Raw genomic sequence first — 15938 nt, forward strand, 5'->3', positions numbered from 1 at the left:
CATATCGAGTGCACCGTACCGATGATGTTTTGTAAAATTAATTCCAACGCTCAGCAACGAGATAATTGAAAATCGTAATTGTAACAGGCGTTAGGAAAGAGAATTTTATCGTTTTTATGACATATTTTTGTTGTTTGAACAGCGGTGATGAAAACATGGAAAATATGTACGTATGGAAAAGAGACAGATTCCATCGGCGTCTCTTCTATCGTTCTTTTAGCGCGTCGAAACAGCGTAGAAGAAGAAGAGATGGAGAGGAGAGGAGAAGAGAACAGAAGAGAAGAGAAGAGACAGAGAAGAGAAGAGAAGACACGCGGCGTCGCGGCGGGTGTCGGCGTCGGCGTCGCCGGCAAATACAGCTGATATATCTCTCTTCTATCTATCCCATACATATATAATATTATACATAGATACTCCAGGCAGCAGCCACGCACTGCTAGAAAACTCTTGTGCGGTTACGTAACCCCCTTCGAGGTTACACATCCTATCTGTTTATCGCGGGCCTAAATAGAGTTAAGCGCTTCGGCAAACTACGCCGTATAAGTATCTATATATTCGTCCATCCATACGTTATACGTATATATACGTATATATATATATATATATATATATGTACGTATGTACGTATAAATTTGCACAGGGTGTACGCACAACTGTATAACGAACGTGTATTGTATGGTTTTGTGTTCATCATGTGGGTAGATGTTGACCCAATCAAAAGCCCCCCTTCACCTTTTTAATCTTATCAGCTGTATAGTATCTTACTACTATATCGTTGTATATTGGATCAAAGAAAATTATCGAAAGTTATAGAGAAACGAACGCAAACGGAGTAGACATTGTACAAGTCGATAGTTGAGTGACTAAATATGAGTATATGGTACGGCAAAGCTAATCGCATCCAAGCTACGAAGCAGGCGTTGTAAATTGTAGGATAGACGGGAAATACCCAATTTTGTTAGGTATATAAATAACTATAATGTATTCAACTAATTGCCAACAGTTGTAATACGTCGTAAGAAGAAAGGAGAGAACAATAAAATAAAAATGTGCATCGAATTACGTATCCATGTATAAATGTTTACTCACAGTTGTGTTACAATGAATTCCCGCACCTAGTTAGGGATGACGAAATTCTTCTCCTATCGAGAGTTTCGTAAGTTGAAAAATCTGTAAGAAGAAAATAACCGAATTATTGACGTTACCCTCATCGTAACTTATCAGCGAACAGACACATAATTACGATATACTGTAAAATAAATGTAGAAATTTACAAAAAATGAAATATAAAAAAAAGGCTGTGATAACGATGATAATAATAATTATGACAATTGCTTTTTCCTGTACATCTGTATTTAAAATGAAGAAAAATGGAGTAAAAAATAAACAGTTTATACCGCACAGCAGCAGCAGCGGTATAATTCATATATAACGATCATGTGCACCTATACAACGTATAAATTCATTCTCCGTTAAGCGATCAGCATTCCCGAGGCGTATAGGTGGGTAGGTAAGTACGTATAGGTGTAGGTATAGGTATAAGTACACTACAGCCTCCTTCATCGCGATGCACGTGACACAGGGCGCATACCTTTAAAGCGACCGTAGGTATGCGTTCACCACCAATACTTATAACAGTACCTGTGCAGTGTGCAGGCTGGTAAATGTAGATACAAATTCGTACCCGTTCGAGATACTCCCGTAGTTTTCCGCGCAGACGGAAAAACGCTGCTTCCCCGAGTATACGTGCCTTAGGATGTACGCACATTGTAAGGAAGAGCATACACGTGTGTAATACATTACGAGGCGTGTGTGGTTGGTACGCGTCTCTGCGAGTGCATGTTGTATATATACACGTATATACAGCAAGCGGGCAGAAAAGTGCCTTGACAAGGCTGTAACAACTCGAGTGTCAACCGTGTCTAGCCCTGGTATGTACCGTAATAAAGGTCAGTGAACTCGTATACCCGCGACCGATGGTCGCATTCCTCGATAAATACCCATGACTCGATTAGTTGTTTCGATTAACCGCGCGCATCGTCACGTTTACGTGTATTATACGTATAATTCTACAATGCGTGTGCGTGTGTGTGTGGGCGCGCGCGTGTATGACACACAATACATATATATATATATATATATATATGTGCACACACACACACACACACACACACACACAACACAGTGTATCGAAACCATTATCGTCGACGGTGGTCTTCGTTGCGCAACGAATGCAAACCGTGCAAAACGTCGGACGAGGGCAATTGATGTTAATTTTCAACATTCTGAGTGTATGTATAATGAAGAATTTCACAAACCGTTAATTTACATTGAACGAGGATTCGTTCCTTTATTTTGAAAAAATATAATCTCATTATACGCACGTATCGTTTAAATGAGGATTGAGCCGTGAGTGCATGTACAGTTATATGGATAAGCGAGGCGGATTGGCTGCTATAAAACCGCGAGAATATAATGAGGAGAAAATAGAATTATAAATATACTGTAATAATACAATGTATAAATAAAGTATATATAAGACCGGAATTCCATCGCGTTTACCGATTCTATTTCTTCCGTACACTTCTTAATCACTATCACAGGTACTATTCCTGTACACAAAATATTCAACCATTGTGCATTGATTTACGGTTCACGGTTTGTTGGATTCCCGCTGCAGAGAACAGCTCTTTTCTTACTACTTCATTTAATTTTTATTCTTCATTCTTTGCTTTATTTTTATTCATTTTCTCCCGGTGACGGGAAAGAGGAAAGTTGGGTTATTCCAAATCGTACACTGCGTTCATTCCCGACCCCCCCCCCCCCCCCCGTCGTCGTCGGAATTCGCCGCTATTTCTTTTCTTTTTTTTTAAATTTTTTTGTTTCACCTCCTTCATTGTACTTGGACGTATAAAATGCTATAGTATGCGTAATACCGTTGGTGCGTTTACGGTACGGTTGAGAATTTGCATAGAATGGGAATTTCCTTCGTTTCCAGTACACATAGTATACCTAGTTAGGCGGACTTTCGTTAGAAAGATCTCCGACGATAGACAACAACAACAACTATTGCCTGTATCAAAATCGTCAGAGATTCTTAAGTATACAAACACTAAGATAACGATGTATGCATTTATCGCGGTGTTCTTTTTCTTGACATTTCAAAAAGGAGGATCACGACCACCTTTGAGATAAAGACGACTTTCCTCTCTCTCCCGAAAAAATTCGCTATCTTAAACGGGGCTCTGGTTAAGGAAAGCCACGGCAATTATCCTCGCTGAATGTTCGGGACGACGACGAGTAATCACACCTAACACGTATGATGTACACGCGTGTGAATATGCGTGCACACGCAATGCGATGCGATACGACGCGCCTCGTGACGAATCCATCTATTCTTGGACCGTACATAACTGTTCTAATTAAAAGACCGCCGGGATCGCTTCGGTGTAAACTTGGTCAGTAATACTTGAATATATATATATATATATATATAATAAATAATATATTATAAAATAGCGTTACGTACAATAATTATTATTTATTTTTATAATAATATGTATCATATAATATATCATATCAATAAATGGGTAATTATTTTAAATCAGATCGCGCGCGATTATCCTACAACTAGAATTATTATTGTACAAATATAGATGATGAATATACCGTATAACGGATTATATATATATATATAATAAAAGTGAACGTCGCAAGTGCCGCAAAGAAGATCAACGCGATCGAATCTCGATTATAAACCTATACTACTATGATAATGTATACAGCATAGAATAGGCATCTATTATACCATTTCAACGAGTACATACCCCGACGTATATAAACGTGTTTGATGTTTAATAACAGATTTAAAAGGCTACTATACGCAGGTTTTTTCTTCTTCGTTAGTTTGCCTTTTTTTTTTGCTCTCTTATATTCCACACTCTTCCCCAACAGGCCGGCCGGCAAGGGAGGGGGTAGAGGTAGGATAAAATCAATTGTAGTAAATGACGATCCCATCGAACGTCCGTATAGTATATAAAACTATAAAACGCACTGCAGCCTAAATATAATGTATATTTTATATTATGTATAATGTAATATATATAGTATTAAGTTGTCGTGCGATTGGCCATGATAAATATAGTATAGAGGCCAGGATAGAGATCTGCCGATGACGAGGAGGAGGAGGAGGAGGAGGAGGAGGAGGAGGAGAGGCAAGGCAGTCAGGCAGACAGGGTGGGAAGGGAAAGGGTGGGGGGGGGGGGGGGTGTCTCTCTCGAACGAACCAGCGCATTCCTTTCCCACTGGCACTTGGCAGCGAAGGCCCTTGTATAGCCGACTACTATCCTCCTTGGCCTTACTTACTTACTTGCCAACTCTCCTCCTCCTCCTCCCCCACCCTTCGCCGTCCGTGCAGCCCCTCTACCCGCCGGTCAATTCACTTTTTCCCCCCACCCCCTCGAGCCGGACGAAAGAGACGGATGCACGGGCACGTGTACGCTCCTGTTGTACTTACGTATGTATGCATACATACTTTTTTGTACAGTACGCTTGAAAAATGAGGAAAAGAGAGAAGGAGATGAAGAAAATGAGGAGAGGAGAGGAGAGAGGAGAGGTGAGGTGAGGTAAGGTGAGACAGACGAAGAAGAGACGCACGTAAATTCATCGTCCAACTTCTCTTATCTTCGTTAACCGCGAATGAGGTAGGTGTACAATGTATGCAGGCGTATTACATGTACATATATACCACCATCTAACCTCAGAAGCTCGCACCCGTTTCTGCGCACAATGTGAAAAAAAAAAACGATACACCATCAACTGGACTGTGAATAGGAAATTAAAGGGTAAAACTTGAGCACAAAGTCCCTCCGCATTTCACAATTAGAAATATAAGGCTGCGACTAACGGTCATTATACTTGTATGTTGTACTGTGCAATTAAGTCACATCCCATGCGTGAGAATCACTGCAGACTGTCGTCTGCAAGTATTACTGTAGAGATTTATTTAAAATTACTCTGTATGTGTGTATACAAATACATACGAGTATAGATTAATGAAATTTTACAAAATTTCTAATTGCTTCAACTTTTCAGCTCGTAATACCCTTGCCGTTAAATTCGTATTTAATTAATTTACACCATCTTTGAGTATTATACCAACGTTATTCATTATAATCGTGGGGCATGTCCCATGTCTACAAGTATCGCACTGGGAAAAATTTCATTTGTTACAGTAACTAGAAAAATTCAGTAAAACAGGTATCGTTGAAAAAAACTATTCGAATGTTGTTGGAATTACGAAAAACGAGGTACGCCTAACCATTTTGCGCTATCGTCGATACTTTTTTGGTAATTGCAACGCGAAATCAGTTTGTGAGGTTTACTATACTATTTTTGATAAACAAGGCTTTAACGTCAATTTTATTCTTGCACAAGCATTAAGTTTGCGCAACAGTTACGAGAAAATATAGCAACAGTGATCGTAATGATAAAGAATAGTAACGGATACTAGACTTTCCGGTAACAGCTAGAAAATTAATTTTCATTTTTTACCTAGAACTGTATTTTTCGATTGTGATAAAAAATGAAAATAGTTAAGGACTGAGCAGTAACCGGAACTTAAAATTTCTCTCAGTGCGTATACACACCCGTGGATCGATTTGATTTAGGGATAGGTGAAGGCATATGTATGTATATAAAATTATATATATTATAGCTAATATTATGTATACAAGAAGCTAATGAAATATGATTAATGTCTGTTGATCGAGAAGTGTTTACGTATACTGTACTAAGTACTTATAGATATATATATATATATATATACCTATATACGTCCGCGTGATAGCGAGGTATATATGTATAACATGTACATACTCGATGGTAGATACTTGGTGAAAACTTGAAAGTTTCACCATTCCGGAGTGCCGGAGGCTGATTTTAGACGGATCAGCGGAACGGTTCGACGATTTCGTTTAAAAATAATACAATTCGAATTATCCAGAAAAAAAAACCGGAAGCAATGGCTAGGACGCGTGTATCGTACGTCGCTGATTGCGAGTATTCTTTACACACACCTGTACCTATGCATATCGCAAGTATACGCTATACAAATTAGATTACACTGGCAAACATGCAAGAAATATTTCACAACTATATAACATATTCGACGAGTAATGAGATGACAATTCATTATTCATCGTCAGTCGAGTCAATTCGAATTCTTCTTCTGCATACCGATAACGCGATTACGGTAAGGTTGAGGAACGGTTCAATCGATCTAGTCGACAAAAACGTCTGCTGTTTTTTGCAAGAATAAAAATTGAAAAAAACAAAGAAAATAAAAATGTCAATCCTTATCGTCAACGGTATTATTGTTTCCGCATACAGGTACAACAGTGCAAAACGTAAGGCGTAAACGCGTGTGACGAAAAAAAAAAAATAAAATAAAATGCACACATATATGGGCCATTCCATGGTAATATCGTATACGTATGTATATATCATATCTATGATACATAATACTCGAAAGGAGGACGTCGCACCTGTCCATGTGCGGTGGTGAGATTTTATTGTCGTGACCCATAAGGGCCCGCGGTTGGAATGCGGACAGCACACTACGCGGCCCTGCAGAGCCATGGAAGACGGATCACGGGTCTGGTCCCCCCACCCCCCTTCTCTTCCACCTCTCTTACTTTCCTTTCCTTTCCTTTCCTTTCCTTTCCTTTCCCTTCGTTTCCCATCCCTTCCCTTTCTTTCCTTACCGTCCCGCGAATCCTCGCGTCTCTGTCTCTCTGTGTTCGTAAATACCGCGCATACTGCACATGCATACATATATGCATATCCAAACGCAGCAGGGACACACATGCGGTCACGTGTGGACAGCTTACGTTTAGAGCTGTTTCAAGACTGTCTGCCCAAAGCTAGACCTTTACTACTTACTCGTCTCGATATTCTCACAATCATCCCGTCCCCCGCATAACAATGCAAGCGGAACCCTTTTACCCGTAACAGGCCATTCATGTACGTACGTACGTATGTATGCATGTATGCATGTATGTATGAACACCGCGTTAAACCTCCGCATGCGTATCGTCGTATACTGTTCAGCCAAATAAATCGTCGAGCAAAATTAATACGGATATATATCGATTATGCATACTTTATTATAGTATAGGTTGTAAGTATGCAAGAACGCGCAATTACGAGTTCACACTTTTTCATTTATTTGTACGATAAATTTGATTTTTTATGAATTCAATTACACTCAATTCGTTACTAACATTCGTGACTTGGTACAAGTTTCGAACGTCTTTGTTTTTTTTTTTTACCTGATCCAGTTTGTTGTTTAAATTATATTGGTATTGACTTGGATTAATTCACACATCCATAATCATATATGACCGTGATCTTGAATTACACGGAACAGGTTAAACAAGTATAGATAAAACGATGATTAAAAGTAATGGATATTATTTTACCCTAATAATATACGTCGGACCTATTAGACTTTCGTTACATTATTGAAAAATAATTAACCAGTTTGTTCGTTTTCTTGCTGTGAGACGAAAAAAATTATGTGAATCAAAGAATGGAATCAAAAAGACATCAAAACAACTCGGTCGATGAAAAATAATACCGTAAAAGCAAAACGTTTCCTCCTGCACAAAATCGACGCATCGAACCGAGTGAAATAGGTAAATGTTGACTTTTGTCTACGCCAAACGGTAATTAGGGTATATGAAAAAAAACAAAGAAAAAATAAAAAAACTTCCATCACTGAAATAAAGTATTCTTTCTCTTTCTTTCTCTCTCCCTCTCTATATATAGAACGAATTTAATACAGATATTAATGACATTTTTTTAAATGTAAGTGTAATATATGTTTAGGTGTACGTATATATATATATATATATATATACATGTGTACGCAACGAAATACGATTGTTCGCCAATGGTACGTATAATGTATTATACATATAACGTGAATCAATCATTTCATTACGCTTGTAGAAATTCCTTCAGAGTTACGCATCGCTTGAACCCACCACAACGATACATGATATAGATTGTGCAACGCCCCTGGGGCAGATCGTGCATTACGGAGTCACGTTAGTAAGGTGCATAGCAGCTGGTATAGAGAGGTGATAAAACGTGCCGCTGCACATACATAGGCATATAACACCCATATAGATATACTGTTCTTTGCTCAACGATTACTTCCGGCGTAGCAAGGCTTACGTATTACTTTATACGTAGGTACGTACATACGTCCGTACGATCGGCGCATCACTCTCCAAAATAGGCTCCTTCCGGTTTAGAACAGTGAGCGCGAATTTATACGTCATACCTATACGACACATACATATACAATATACATACATGTATATACACCTAGATACAGTTGCGTTATACGTATATGTATGATACCCGTATGCACACTCGTTACCAGTATAATCTATACGCATGCGAATACGTTCACCGAGCCGTAGAACACGACTAAATCTGCACGAATGTTCTAAAACTCATACAATAATGCAAAGAAGATTATCATTGTATATTATTATTTTTTAATACCGCACGCGTGTAACAACGGTATTATACGTACACGGTATCTTCAACTGCATACGGTACAGGGTGTACTTTTAATTTGTACGACCAGTAGCCTAAGCTTGTTGTAAACGTTATAAAATTTACCTAAATCGACATTTTTTTGTATTAAATTTGAATCACATAAATACTTTGAGAATTCAAAACGCCCCAAATTATTCGAGCGTTCTTTGATCAATGTTTGCTTCTCGTTGGGAAAGAAAAATTCAATCGAACATTCGTTTGACTGTTTTTCTCGGTGAAACACCCCTTGAATTTTTGGCTAATTTCATAGAGCGCGCATTGCCGTTTATCACCGCCTCGATATGTTCGTATACATATACGATAATATACGTTACACATGCTACCGAAAACACATGCGCATGAATATATCACGAACATACATATATATATATATATACATATATACATGGTACATGTACATGCTGTTCATATAATATGATAATTTATTGATAATTTCTATGAATAATGTAGAAGTTTGAAAACCACGCAGTATGTCATTGTCAATTTAAACGGTTTAAATGCCTAAGAATCGGTTTCATAATAAATTATAGTTGTCCGATGTATATATATTTGTCTTATTCGTGTGTGTGCGCGAGTGTGCCTCTGTACATACATTACACCACGGTCGATGTATTAGGAAGGTATTACTCGATGGCCTATATTTCGATTTGACCATAGGAAGGGTGTCGATGACCTCCGCCGTAAACACGAGTGGTCATTTTCATGGCTCGCATTTAACCGCTCGTATACACAGAATGCAGGAATCAACTCAAATTTGCGTACCCGTATTACAAACACCGCTTTCATTCGCTCGCACTTCACGACTCAATCAATCAAGGGATTTCTATAATTTCATAATAGATGTTTGTTATACAGTTCGTACGTTAGTTTTTAAAAAGGTGAATTTTCTTCCAACTCTCTACCCTGTAACAATAACTGATACCAATATTCACTTAACGTTATACTATACGTGACTAAACATACATGCAGAATGAAACCGCGTTCCATAATAATTTATTATACTGTGCACAGCAGATTCAGGCACATGTGTCTTGCATACAAAACTTCGTCCCCTTTTAAGAAGTATATCATCCAGGTGTTTAACCCCCCCACCCCTCGACATGTTCCTGCACCAACTTCCTTCACAATATGAACTTACAACGAATAGTACGTATGCATATACGTATAGGGTCCATTGTAAAAACGAATATACGAATTTAAGCTTCCGCTGCAAATCTTGCAGCTGCGGTTGAAATAAAAATTTAAAAAAAAAAAAACTATACCTTCGCGTTTCGACAATTTTATAACGCGTTGTTTCGTTACATAAACAACTTTACGTTAGGGTGTTTTGGAAAAAAATAATTTACGATTTTCCACCATGGGACCCCATGAAAAGTTTGTTTGTGTCAAAAGAAAGGTTCTGGCAAAAGCCGAGTACTCTAGGTTACGTGAAAGATCGCGCTCACGATCGTTTGACTTTTCACTTTTATACATTTTTTTAAACTCAGGAAGAATCGTAAATAAATTTTTTTTTTTTTTTTACTGCTTAAATCAATCATAATACCAATTTACGTCACTAAGAAGACCCACACTTGTAATGTTAAGTCTCCAATCGATGTTTGAGAAGTGTATCCAACGATCTTTTCATTATTAATTCAATCTCATAAAATAGTTATTATTTAATGTGAACTTTTAATTCAGGAGAATAAGGATTCCCGGATGCTACATCGTTCCATTATGGATCGTGATCTTTGGGTTGAATACAAATGTCAGGAAAGAAACAATAATTGAATTGCTGCAACGTGTTTCTTCGCACATTTAAAAATTAAGAAAAAAAAAGTGACAACCAACTGCGCGTGAATTTCCACGTAACATGGAACGCTCATATTTCCACAGAATCTTTCTTTTGACCTAAACAAATTTTTTACGGAGTACCACGGTGAAAAATCGCTAATTATTTTTTTCTAAAACAACCCGATATACATATTATGATTCATAAGCAGGTCATGGTCTATTTTAAATTAATCCATAATAAGAACAAAAGAATTTAAAAAAAAAATTAAAAATGCCAAATGCTAATTCAGTATGAAATAAAATTAGCCTACGATCATGCTAAACTAGGATGTGGGTATAGGTAAAAATTGCAGCAACGGTACCGTAATAGACCAGTTACAGGAAGATTCCGATGTCTCCAGGATAATTATAGATATTACCTCCTGTACAATAACGCAATTATACACACTGAGAGAAATTTTTAGTTCCGGTTACTATTTTCATTCTTTACCACAATCAAAAAAATACAGGTCTAGGTACAAAATGAAAATTGTTTTTCTAGCTGTTACCGGAAAGTCTAGTATCCGTTACTATTTTTTCTCGTTACGATCGCTGTTACTATATTTTCTTGTGACCGTTGGGAAAATTTAACGCTTGCGCAAGAATAAATTGACGTTGCAGCCTTATTTAACTAAAAAAGTATAGTAAACCTCACAAACTGATTTCGCGTTGCAATTACCAAAAAAGGATCGACGATAGCGCAAAATGGTTAGGCGTACCTCGTTTTTCGTAATCCCATCAATATTCGAACAGTTTTTTTTAACGATACCTGTTTTACAGAATTTATCTAGTTACTCTGAAAAATGAAATTTTTCACAGTGCAGGCATAATTTACTACGCGCCAATTTATCGTAAACAAACATCATAACCCATGTTACGGTTGCATTACGTAATGCGGCACCTTGCACCGCGCGTAACCTATGTATAACCTGTGTCGGGGATGATGCGATAAAAATAAATAATATAAATAAATAAAATTGCAGTGTACGGCACCGATGTACGTAGCTGTCTTTGCGAAGTCGGGAGGGCGAGGGCGGCGCAACGAGGTGGTTACCAACCAGCAGGGTTATGCATACGTATCTACGTACGTACGGTACACGGAGAGGATCTGAGGGCCGTTCAGCGTGGGACCAGAGGAACTCAAAAAGTCGCACGCCGCGCTGCTAACAGCAGCGGTTCTCAAATCTTGATAATTTTACAAGGTGTAGTAAGCGCGTATGCGAGGAACCGAACCCGTTACGTACATATTTCCTAGATAACGTATAAAAAACTATCCCATCAGCAAGAAAGAAAGAAGGAAGGAAAAAAAAAAACACCGTCGTGTAACGTGTAAACAGCGGGTTTGACACACTCAATGCTTTAGTATATGACCATTATTCGACAACCTGATGTAAGTGTACCGGTCATTGACACGATTAGGCTCAACGTTATCGTACCTTTTACTTTCCAAAATTGTAAATTGACGACAGTATTGTAATGAATTTCTCGGTGACTGAAACCAATTGCCAAAGGGTCAGACGCTAGAAATTCATTTTTTGGTAATTTTAGAACTACTAAGAATCGAACAGATACAACGAAAAAAGGTCGATAACTGCTACACTTACCTTATTGCGGAACATTATTTATTATACCACCTGATCCGAGCTGGGTGATGAAGTAACCAAAGGTTAACAGAACTGTACAACTTTTGAGTTTTCCTTCAAGCTTGTCGGTAACAACACAACTTTCTCACAGCGCACATTCGTGATAAAAAAATCAAACAAATAACTTCCACTGTTCATTATTACAATCACTGCCATCGCTCTCTGACTAGTTCAAAACTTTTCTTTCCGCCACTTATTTTTCACGCTACGATAATGGAACGTCGCAAGTTCCCAAATAAGAAAAAAAAAGAAATGAAAGAAAAAACTTGCGCGTCAACCCCGCTTCGTGTAAAAGTAAGGTCGTACACGGATATATTCTCGGCACGTGTCTTTAGCTGCGAGAGAGGAGGAGGACTACGCGACATCTGCCGTTCGCGACGGGGATTCTGGACTTGAGAAGGGGACGACTAGGCATTCAACTATTTCATGCCCCGGGTGTAAGAGGGTCGTTCGTAACTTTGATTCAGGATCGCCGGTTGCAGCTACGACTTTGATCGGGGTTTTGGAACGACAATGACTTCGTATTGCACATCCTACCCGCTTTACGTACATATATGTATTAAGTATATCTATATACATGTACACAATTCGTGCGTAGATGCGTAACCTATTGCTCGTACGTAAAAGTAGGTAGGTTAGGTATGTATATTCATTCGAGTTTGTGTTGCACGAAGGAATCAACAGCTGCTTGTGGTATACATATACGTACGTCTTGTTCGTTCGGTTTGCAGGCCTACGTATTACAGGATAATAATGCTTGAACCTACCGCTGCTATGTACGCAAGCCCCGGGCCGAATCGGCACACCTGCAGCCCTCACCTGGCCCAAAACAATTGAGAAAGAGAGACGAGTATGAAACCGTCGGCATATATATATATATATGTATTTTTGTATAATGCAAGACGTTGTCGATGCATAATTCTAACACAGTTGTACGGAAAGAATTTGTTGAAACTTTATTGCAATTTACGTTATAATATGTAACGTGATCCTGAAATTAATCGTGCAAATGATAATTATCAAGATATTTGTAACGTGTACGGCCCGGATAAATATGTATTAAAAATTACAAAATATGCACGTATAATATAAACTTAAAAAAGTTAAATATTTGAAATAAAAACTGCATTTTGGGACTCCAAACATCATACTTTATGCAGAAACCTTATTAGGAATGAAAATGATTTAAATAAAAAATGCCCTAACGTGTATTTAATCAAATTTTCATCACATATCGCGACGCGTCTGCACTTTTGCGTATAACGCCGGTCAACGAGTGACAAAAAAATTTCTTCTGCCTGCGTTGAGTTTATTATTTTTATATTTGTCATGCGTGAAAACAATGGAAAAATATATACACCTCTGCTTAAAGTTTGCTTTTGTAGCCTTGGGAGAAATAGTTACGATTTTATTATAGTTTTGATAGCACAATTGTACTTGGACGGATTTTGTGCCTGGTATTTTTGTAGGTGTGATTGTTACAGGTGTAGGGATACTAAACAGAGGAAAGTTACTGCTTCTCGAAAATGTTTGATTTTGCAAAACAGGAGAATGCTACTTCAAAACTTAAGAAAATTTCTAAATTCAATCGTTCACTTGTTACTTATTTTGTATATTATTTTCATCAACTGTAAATTAAAATTACATAAATTATACTTTAATACTTGAGAAAACCTAGGGTATTAATTATTCAGCCAATAAATATCATAAATTTTCCAAAAGCAAACTTTTTCGACAAATATTAATTTTCCTCTCTTTAGCATCGTGAAACCTACAATAATAACGTACACTAATCCCAATCCCAAAATCAGTGTATGCTAATATAATGTATAGGTACGGATCGGCGTTGAAAGCTTTTCTTTTTTTAATATATATATTTTTTTTTCTCTCAAACGATAAAAATATATACAGCGTTTATATTACTAGCGTTACACGGCGGAGAGACGGAGACTACACGATAAAGTGTATACGGTGTATACATACATATATTTACGTACCGTATGTGTGAATCGAGCTAACACGTGGCGAGACGTGGCTTCTATAAATTGTGCGTATAAATACTAGAATTATACCTAAAAAATATACAGGTACACGTATATGGGTGTAAAAAGATGTAGACGTTTGTGCGCGTGTGTACGTATGTACGCATGTATATATATATATACAAATAAATATACGTATGCACGGATACAGGTTATGGTGTATATACCTACAGCCTATCCGCAGTGACATAATCGCCCGGCGTTTGAAGAGAGCGAGGCGCTATTTCTGGCCGGGCATCGACCCGTAGACAACTCCTAGACGCGCGGGACCCGGTTATACACGGAGAAACTCGCAATGGTTTTGTATACGCGAAGGTGCGTCTACGATACAATTGCGTACAACGTAGAGACACCACGTCCGTGTGCAACGCGATGCGGATGCCCTCGAGGTATTTCGCAAAATCTTGTATGATAAAATTTATCGAGTTAGATTGGCAAACGAGAGATAAAAGTGTGCCCGATACCTACGATATTTCAAAGATCCTAATTTCCTTGCATTTTCCCGTCGAATGTGTATCGGTGGTTGAGGTGTTATCGTCGATATTGCTACAGGGTACCTACGTACATTATTATCGATGATAGGGGGCCGTCGCGTTTAATTATCTCAAGCACATGCCTGTGCGTGTAATAAACGAAAAAGTTGGAGACCCGAGTCTGTCAGGAAGGCGAGCGAGCGTCTGTCTGATAGCACACAGAATTTTCAACACGGCGCCACAGCTGTATCGTCGCGTCGTGACGTAACAGTATTTATCTAGCAGACAACGACGACGTAACTGGCCAACCGAAGTGCACGTGCCGAACTGTTAAATTCGTCGGTGAAAATCACCCTTTGCACAGTGCGAAGAAATACGAATGATGATTTGTCTTTTTTAAATACATTATACGCAGGTATTGTATGTATGTATGTATGCATGGATGTTAGGGTGGTCCAAAAAAGTTGACTATTTTTTTTTTTTCTCAAAGGCATATGTTCAATAGTTGTAGGAAGAGGAAATAACACGTCTGTTATAATTTGAGTCCTAATGTTAATATTTAGTGGTTCCTAAACGCGATTTTCCATTTTCCATTTAATTAACACGCGAAAAGGATTTTAGTTATTACTGAATTATGTAGCTCAGCAACGAGGAAATTTTGTAATAAGTCTAGTATTTTTGCTGTTGATCTCGACAAAAAAAAAAAAAAAAAACGAATTTTTACATGATATTCACTTTAACTTTGATTAACTTTTGAAAGAGTTGAGTTATCAAAAAATAATAAGAGTCTTTTTTCGTAAAGCATTGAATTCCCTAGATAAATAACTAAAATCATTTCCGCGCGTTAATTGAATGAAAAAGTGGAAAATTGCATTAAAGAATCATTAAATATCAAGATTAATGGTTCAAATTATAACAAGCCTCTCACTTTCAATCCCAGCACCCATTAAACGTGTGACTTTGAAAAAAAAAAATATCCGATTTCTAAAATTTCTAAAAAATCCTAAATCGTGTATAGTATCGATATTAAATTGTGTCGCGTTTTCGGACTTGGATATCATCACACAACAAACAGAATAAGCTAAATACGAGAAAGATAGGAAGCACGGAATGACCCGTAATTACTTAAATAAAATTTAAATAAAATTTAAAAAAAAATTGAGAAACCGCGTGCGATCGTTCTGACTTTGTTTGAAACCGCGCTATGCATAACGAGACCAGGAATTCGCAGCTTCGGGGGCGAAATACCAGTGTGGCGTAACCGAGGACCGGAAGAAGACAGACGAGCTGCGAGCTGCGAGGTTGTAAAGCGCGTGCGTGCGTGCGTGTCGGGA

At 37.9% G+C, this 15938-nt stretch overlaps 1 protein-coding gene across 2 annotated transcripts in view; it reads right to left on the reverse strand.

Annotated features, from left to right (window-relative positions):
• LOC124175326 (transcription factor sox-2-like) overlaps positions 1-15938 on the reverse strand; it is a 90905-nt gene that overhangs the window by 50586 nt on the left and 24381 nt on the right. For both annotated transcript variants that reach the window (XM_046555442.1, XM_046555441.1), the window contains exon 2: positions 1090-1170. The gene's annotated coding sequence lies outside the window, so the exon portion shown is untranslated. The remainder of the gene's footprint in view (positions 1-1089; positions 1171-15938) is intronic.

The sequence above is a fragment of the Neodiprion fabricii genome, chromosome 2, assembly GCF_021155785.1.
Source record: "Neodiprion fabricii isolate iyNeoFabr1 chromosome 2, iyNeoFabr1.1, whole genome shotgun sequence".
Classification (NCBI taxonomy): domain Eukaryota; kingdom Metazoa; phylum Arthropoda; class Insecta; order Hymenoptera; family Diprionidae; genus Neodiprion; species Neodiprion fabricii.